Source organism: Tamandua tetradactyla, chromosome X, assembly GCF_023851605.1.
Source record: "Tamandua tetradactyla isolate mTamTet1 chromosome X, mTamTet1.pri, whole genome shotgun sequence".
Taxonomy (NCBI): domain Eukaryota; kingdom Metazoa; phylum Chordata; class Mammalia; order Pilosa; family Myrmecophagidae; genus Tamandua; species Tamandua tetradactyla.
Genome location: NC_135353.1, coordinates 132,089,143 through 132,096,063, shown reverse-complemented (window position 1 = coordinate 132,096,063; position 6,921 = coordinate 132,089,143).

Here is a 6,921-nt window from a genome sequence, read left to right as displayed (position 1 = left end):
GAGAGACAGCACAGGTGTAGCAAAGCCACTTCTGATAAATCTTAACGGTAAAGAAATATTATTTAGAATAATGCCAAACCTTTAGCTGTTTACTGTCATCTATTAAAACACAGCAAAAATATATAGCAGAATTAATATACCTGTGGTGAGGGATCATCACAGGACAGCATGACTGGTTTTCTTTAATCCTGAACCTGTTTTGTGATTATCTTTGCTTCGGTCAGGTAAAATTCTCTACAGCCTTGCTCACGCCTAGCTTTGTGCCTTTCTTAACACTCCATATCCCACCTTGAAGGTTCTTTTACTTCTATGTCTCCCTTCAAGTGCTGCTAAAGTTCCACTATACTGTCTTAGCCTCCATTTCTAGTGCAGGTCTCGCCTGTTCACTTTGCCTGTAACAATCAACAGGTATCTAACACCAGGCATAAACCGTAGACAAAGGTTACATATATATATAGCCTGGCCTCTACCAGTAGTGCCAGGAGTCACTTGTACATTGTCTGTACCTTTATTTCTCTAGCTATCAAATGCCCCTTTTCTTGTTCCATTTGTGTCATATCCAGGCTTATGGGGAGAAGGAATATTTCATTTTGTGATACCTTCCCTGGTCTAAAGGAACTTAGAACATACTTGCAAAGACAAAAATACATCAGAAATTCAAGTGATTTGCTCAGAGGATCTATATGAGAAATAGGACAACTTAATCCTGGTCTACCATGACGGCAACGTGTCGACCATGGCAAAGGACATAACCACTTTAAGGCCTCATTCCACATTTTAAAAAAAACTTATTTATTAATTAAAAAATAAAGAAACAAAATAAAACAACATACATAATCAGTAATTCACAATATCATCACTTAGTTGCATATTCATCATTTCTTAGAACATTTGCATTAATTCAGAAAAGGAAATAAAAAGACAATAGAAAAAGAAATAAAACGAACCCAGGAAAGAAAAAAAAAAAGATTATTCCTACCATACCCCTTACCCCTCGCTTTCATTGATCACTAGCATTTCTCATTCCTCATTTGTAAAATGTGGGGTTTCGACTGGATGATGCTAATGATGATAGCTAAAATTCACCGAGCACTCATTATATACCAGGCCCGATGCTAAGCACTTACCATTGGTTAAGACATTGAAACCCCACAATTCTCCTGTGGGGGAGGTACACTATCATTTCTGTTTTTTACAGATAATCTGTGAGATCTTTTTCAACTATAGTGTTCTATAATTCTGTGATTACAAGTTATGTAATATGGCAGATTGTATTTCCCAAAAGTGGCCACAACAATATTTCCCATCTGTTCTAGTTTGCTAGCTGCCAGAATGCAATATACCAAAAATGAAATGGCTTTTAAAAAGGGGAATTTAATAAGTTGCTACTTTACAGTTCTAAGGTTGAAAAAATGTCCCAATTAAAGCAAGTCTATAAAAATGTCCAAATTAAGGCATCAACAAGAGGTTACCTTCACTCAAGAAAGGCTGATGAAGTTCAGGGTTTCTCTTGCAACTGGAAAGGCACATGATGAACATGGTGACATGTGATAGCTCTCTCTCCAGGCTTCTTGTTTCATGAAGCTCCCCTGGGGGCATTTTCCTTCTTCATCTCCAAAGGTCTCTGGCTGTGTGGGCTCTTGTGGTTCTCATGGCTCTCTCGAAAATATTTTCTCTTCTAAAGGATTCCCATAAACTAATCAAGACCTACCTATTCCAGGTGGAGTCACATCTCCATTTAATCAAAAATTAGTACCCACAATTGGGTGTGTCTCTGTGGAGATAACGTAATCAAGTACCCAACATATAGTACTGAATAGGGATTAAAGAAACTGTTGCTCCCTCAAGATTGGATCAGGATTTAAATATGGCTTTTCTTACATCATAATCTTTTCAAACCAGAACACCGTTCCATCTGCTCTTCTTAAAGTGTGATTTTGACACCCCTTCCACTGAGAGGTGGGTCTATATTTCCTCGCCCTGAATTTGGGGTGGACTTATGACTATGGTGAAAGTGACCTTATGTGACTTCTGAGGCTCGGTCATAAAAGGCAATATGGTTTATATTAGTTCTCTATTGTTGCATAACCACAGAGTTTGTGGCTTAACACAACACCCACAAATTAGCGCACGGTTCCAGTAGGCTGTAATTCTGGGCACAGCATGGCCGGATTTTCTGTTCAGGGTATCACAAGGCTGAAATCAAGATAGATGTTGGCTGGACAGACATCTCAGAGCCTCTGAGGAAAAATCCACTTCCAAGTTCGTTCACATTGTTGACAGAATTCAATTTCCTTGTGGCTGTAGGACTGGGGTCCCTACTTCCTTGCTGACTATCAGCGGGGGGCTGCTCTCAGCTCCTAGAGGCTGCCTGTGTTCCTTGCCATGTGGCCACCTTCACATCCAAAGCAAGCCATGGAGATTCTCCTTCACATTGAATCCCTCTCACACTTCGAATCTCTGAACCAATATTAAAGGGCTCATGCAATTAGGTCAGGCACACTTGGATAATCTCATCATCTTAAGGTCAGTCGATTTGGGACGTTAATTCTATCTGCCAAACTCCTTTTTTTAAAAGTATTTTTATTGAAAAATCTTCACACACATACAGTCCATACATGGTATACAATCAATGGCTCACAATATCATCATATGGTTGTGTATTCATCACCATGATCTTTTTTAGAACATTTACATCGCTCCAGAAAAAGAAATTAAAAAACTCATACACCTCCTACTCATTACCTCCCCTCTCATTGATGACTACTATTTAAATCTACCCAATTTTTTACCCTTTATCCTCCACCCCTATTATTTATTTACTTATTATCCTTATTTTTTTACTCATCTGTCCATACCCTGGATAAAAGGAGCATCAGACACAAGGTTTTCACAATCACATGGTCAATTGCCAAATCCCTTTTACCATATAATATGGGAGTGATCGCTTATCATATCTGCAGGATCTTCCACACTCAAGAGATTATACAAAGGAGAGGGTCACTAGAGGTCATCTTAGAATTCCACCCACCACATAGCTTCTGTTTGGTTCTCTTGGGACTCAGTCACCCTCCTGTGAGGAAGCCCAAGCAGCCACATGGAGAGGAACAGAGACCCTGGGCTGAGCTCCCAGTTGAGCTCCCAGCCCACCACCAGAATCAGTTTGCCATGGGCGGGAACCTGGGGTGATTTGTTATGCAGCAATAGGTAGTTGGAACCAAGTAACTATGTGAGACATCTACAAGTACTGAAAGTGTCTTGCAAACAAGGAGTACTAACATATTTCTTTTAGGGTATTGGAGCATCTGCAGTGCAGGCCTAAAATATCATTCATACTTTCTGATTTATTGAGTTCAAACTTAGACTCAATTTATCTACACCAGTATACCGTCATACACATTTGGAAGCCCAGCATTTTCAAAGGGCCACCTAGAAATAATGCTGCTATCCTTCTGAGCAATAGCCACTCTATACACTTTTGTCTCTTTTATTTATTTATTTATTTATTTATTTATTTATTTATTTATTTATTTGGCATGGGCAGGTCCTGGGAATTGAACCCGTGTCTCTGACATGGCAGGCAAGAATTCTGCCACTGAACCACCATTGCACCGCCCTCTATACACTTTTTTAAAGCTGTATTTGTAAAATATTTAGGATGCAAATGAATAAAGATTCATTTATTTTATTTTATTTTATTTTTAAAAATTTATTTATTAATTTAAAAAATTTAACAAACGAACTAAAACATTAACATATATAATCAGTAATTCACAATATCATCACTTAGTTGCATATTCATCATTTCTTAGGACATTTGCATGAATTCAGAAAAATAAATAAAAAGACAACAGAAAAAGAGATAAAACGAAAACAGAAAAAAAAAAGATTATACATACCATATTCCTTACCCGTTGCTTTCATTAATCACTAGCATTTCAAACTAAATTTATTTTAACATTTGTTCCCATTATTTATTTTTATTCCATATGTTCTACTTGTCTGTTGACAAGGTAGATAAAAGGAGCATCAGACACAAGGTTTTCACAATTACACAGTCACATTGTTAAAGCTATATCATTATTCAATCATCCTCAAGAAACATGGCTGTTGGAACACAGCTCTACACTTTCAGGCAGTTCCCTCCAGCCTCTCCATTACATCTTGAATAACAAGGTGATATCTACTTAATGTGTAAGAATAACCTCCAGGATAACCTCTCGACTGTGTTTGGAATCTCTCAGCCCTTGACACTTTGTCTCATTTCACTCTTCCCCCTTTTGGTCAAGAAGGTTTTCTCAATCCCTTGATGCTGAGTCTCAGCTCATTCTAGGGTTTTTCTCAATCCCTTGATGCTGAGTCTCAGCTCATTCTAGGATTTCTGCCCCATGTTGCCAGGAAGGTCCACACCCCTTGGAGTCATGTCCCATGTAGACAGGGGGAGGGTGGTGAGCTTGCTTGTTGTGTTGGCTGGAGAGAGAGGCCACATCTGAGCAACAAAAGAAGCTCTCTTGGGGGTGACTCTTAGGCCTAAATTTTAAGTAGACTTGACCTATCCTTTGTGGGGTTAAGTTTCATATGAACGAACCCCAAGACTGGGGGCTTAGCCTATAGCTTTGGTTGTCCACACTGCTTGTGAGAATATCAAGAACTCAACTTGGGGAAGTTGAATTTCTCCCCGTTCTCACCATTCCCCGAAGGGGGCTTGCAAATACTTTTCCAGTCTCTGATCAAATCACTCTGGGAGTCATAGGGGCATCACAGAGATTCATTTTTTAATGCAATTTTATTGAGATCTATTCACACACCATATAATCCATCCAACTGGCTCACAGTATCATCATATCAACATATTACTTTTTAAAGATACAACAGGCTGGTTTGTAAACCACTACTTAAAGTATTATTAATATTCCAATGGATATTCAATTACTTTTCAACAATTGCTATTTTTATTGGAAAAAGTAGGAAACGCTGAAGCATTTCCACCAGTGTTTACACTAAGAATTTTCATCAACAGGTATTAAAACTGTTAGATTAGGTGAAAGCTTGTTGGGGACTAGAATATTCAGATTCTCAAAGTGGCTCCCCTTCAATTATTCATTGATTACAGAGGGGAAAAGTTACCTTTACAAGGGAGAAACCTGGCAGACAACCCCTTAACCAAGTGATCAAACTTAATAGCACCAATGATTGACAGAGTGACATTATGGGCCTCCCCTTTTGCCAAAGTTGTTTAACCCAAATGTAATCATAAGAAAACAGATAAGTCCAAATTAAGGGCATTCTGCAAAATCACTGGCTTGGACTCTTCAAAAACATCAGTGTCACAAAAGACAAAATAAAAGCTGGCAAACTGCTCTAGATAGAAGGAGATTAATCTAAAGGAGATGATAATGAAATGTGAATCTTGATTTGCTCTTGGATCACTCCTTTCCAACAGAAAAGGGAGGAAAAAGCCAGCCATAAAGTTATAAAATGTAAATATACACTGCATATTAGATAACAGTATTGTACTAAATGTTAATTATTGAGTGGATTATTGTACTGTGTTTTAAGTAGGAGAATGTCCTTGCTCTTTTTTTTTTAACAGATGCATTTTATTCCACCTTTAAAGTATCACAAATAGGTTTGGCATCTTGTTGTTTCCATTGCTGGACAACTCTCAGATCTTATTCATCAACCTGCTGAACTGTTCCTGTTTTAGAGCCATGGATGTCATCCAAAATTTGTCTGAAATTCTTGTTTTGAACTCCACTGGGTTCTGAATCAAAGCAGCTGAATTTGATACAAATTCAATGTCATTTCCTTCAAGAATTAACTCATCTTTCTGGGCTTGAGGTACTGAACAAGCAACACCTGACCTTATTTGAACACTGCAGATGTATTTTTTACCCAAGAAATTTTGGAGTTCAACAAGAGAACCAACTGTCTTGAATAAAAACGTTGATGAGTAAGTGAGCATACACAGACCTCATCTTCTAACGCCAGCCCAGTGTTCTAACGCCAGTCCTTGATCATGTCCTGGACGTGACTATAGATAGTGTGAACTATGGCTAGTTCCTTTCTATTTCCCCACCATTTGTAAACCCCAAGCCATTTCTTGAAGTCCCTCCGCAGGGCTCCTCTGGGCCCTTCACAATAACTATGTGTCCCTTCAACGTGATGTCAAGAATTCATTTTGGCAGTGTATGTGGCAAAAGAATGTCTTTGTTCTTAAGGCAGAGACGCTGAAATATTGGGGGATGAAATGGCATTATGTCTGCAAGTTAACCCAAAGCAAATTTGGTAAGGAGTAAAATTCTGTATGCGATTGAAGAAATCTGTATCAACACCTAGTTAACAGTGTCCACACACTGGAGTAAGCCAAGTTTCTCTCTTTACAGTTAAGAGAAAGGGCGGGAAGCAGCACCACCGGGAGAGCGAAGGGCGGGGCTGTGGTTCCCTCTCTGCAGCATGGACGTGTCGCGCACGCAGGCTCGTGCTGCCCTACGAGTCTCCCCGGCTGAGGCCCCATAGGGGTCGGCTGAGGGTTCGGGTGCTGCGAGCGCCGTGCCACCAGGGACTGGTTGGCCTTTGGTTGGCCGGCGCCCCCGTGGCCTGGCGAGCATGGCAGTGGCGGTACGGGGTAGGGAGAGACACTGTGATGAAGGGCGAGGGACTTCTTGGCAGACCACTTCTGGGGACCTGTGACCTTCACAGACATGAAGTCGCTGTTGGACAGCAGCATCTGGCCTTCCTGCGCATCGTCTACCGTGTACAGCCGCAACACTGGCCTCTGAAGACGTGACCACTCCACCAATGTGCCCCTGCCAGCCCCCCGACTCTGCAGCCACCAGCTCCAACCAGGCGGCTGCTGGCCCGACTCCGCTGCCCCTCCCACCCACTTCCATAAAACTGGATCAGGCTGCCAGGGCGTGA